The sequence below is a fragment of the Rhagoletis pomonella genome, unplaced genomic scaffold (genome assembly GCF_013731165.1).
Source record: "Rhagoletis pomonella isolate Grant_MI unplaced genomic scaffold, Rhpom_1.0 Rhpom_scaffold_00006, whole genome shotgun sequence".
Lineage (NCBI taxonomy): Eukaryota > Metazoa > Arthropoda > Insecta > Diptera > Tephritidae > Rhagoletis > Rhagoletis pomonella.
Genome location: NW_023458560.1, coordinates 23,934,992 through 23,936,896, shown reverse-complemented (window position 1 = coordinate 23,936,896; position 1,905 = coordinate 23,934,992).

The following is a 1,905-nucleotide window of genomic DNA, read 5'->3' as shown; positions in this document are numbered from 1 at the left end:
TTTACCTCCTCTTTTTTGTCTTCATCGTTTTATTTCATTTATTTCCTCATCTTCATATTTATATATTTATTTCAAAGTTTATTTTCCAATACGAAGTAAAACAAAATGCGAAAATTGAAAATATTGCAACAACAACCATACACAAATAAGGAAATTTTTAAACGACGAATTTTTCCGTAATTTTATTTTCAACTAATTTTGAAACCATTACCCTTCCAATAGTGTTCCTGGTTTTGAAATCGGTTTGGTAGAATCGCCAAACGAACGGAGACAAAATTTATGTTAGCGTATTAATATGTAGACAATTAATCACAAGCAAAAAAGAAAATTAATTGCAATTTTTGAGAAATAATCGATAAATCGAATTTTCAAAGGCACTTTTCACAGTGGATATTCACAAAAACACTTTTCCTTACAAAATTTCTAATTTCTTGTTAATTAACCTTAAATAAAATAAAACGAGTATTTTTAGCGACGATAATTATTCATTATTTAACCAAGTTTGCAAAAGCAAAAGTTTTGATAAGCGTCTTGTTGTTCTCGGTGGGTGCATCACCAGCTTTTGAAAAAAGTGACGACTCGCTATCCGTTTCCATAAGATCATATGCGCACGATTAAATAATAATCAATTATTGAAACAAAAAACGACGATACAATTAAATCGTAAATTGGCCAAAAATAATCGATTAATTTAATCAAAAGATTAATCGCTGCCATCCCTACTGATGACAATGCAATACGAAAGACGAATAAATCCGATAGAAGGCGCAGGAGTCCAGATAATTGAAAAACCCGTATTTATAGTCCGATTTCGTTCATATTTAGAAAGTTTGCTTTAAAAATATTTGTTTTTACTAAATATTATCTTATTTATTAATATTTTTTTCAAATATGAATACAAAAGGTGGATGCACTTTAAGAAGAATTGCAGTTGAAAAGAGTTTTTAGTTCAAAATTGCAGTAAATTTACAATTTTATCTCATTTGCCGATTGTTATATAGTCAACGACACTTTTAATCGGCTCAGTCAAATGCATTTTCATTTTTATTTTATATCTTCCAAAATAGCCGATAAATCATTTCGGGAACGCTTCCACAATCCATTAAGGGAAATTTTATTAGCCGAAAAACACGTTAAAGTGAAGTCCAGATCTCAAGACCGTCGACAAATTTTGCACTGTGGTCGAAAGGCGATTGGCATAGCACAAGCGATCTCCGAGTAACATGGTAGAGCTTTGGATACGAGTAAAATTATAACGGGGTAATATTCCAAGCGAAATCATAGAAAGCTCAGTAGAGAGCGTTCTCGGACGCATGAAAATCGCAATTTTAAAAAAGGGAGTCTCCACAATCCTGTTGGTATCAACCTTCGAAAATCGCAAATTAGAAAAGTTCAAAACTGAATGAATAGAGTTGCCTTAAGTTTTTGATGTGAATCGCTTGTGTCTTGTTTGGCTTTTCTGTATACTAGGCTTTATTACTTGGATAATAAGGACCAATTGCTGAAAATTTCAAAGCAATCTGCTCATTATTAAAAAAGTTATGCTACTGTTAGTAATGAAATGTCGTACATGCACTCGGTTTTGATCGCCAGTGTACATTCGTAACATTACTGACACATAGTTGCCTCTTATAAATAATGCATAGTACTGAATAAACCTAAAACTTTGCTGTTTGATTTTAATTCAAAAGTTGTCCGAAGAAAATTTATCATTTCGGGAACGCAACCATAAATCTTCAAAACGTTTTTCACTAAACGTATCAGGTTGCTCTGCTAGCGGTCTTTCCAAAGTACCTGGCGTATATCTGTTTAAGGTAAGGAGGTAAGTCAGTTTTAATTGCAAATCAGCATCGCCGACCCCAGTGGCGGATTTAAATATTTGCCGCCCCTAGGCAATTCATAACT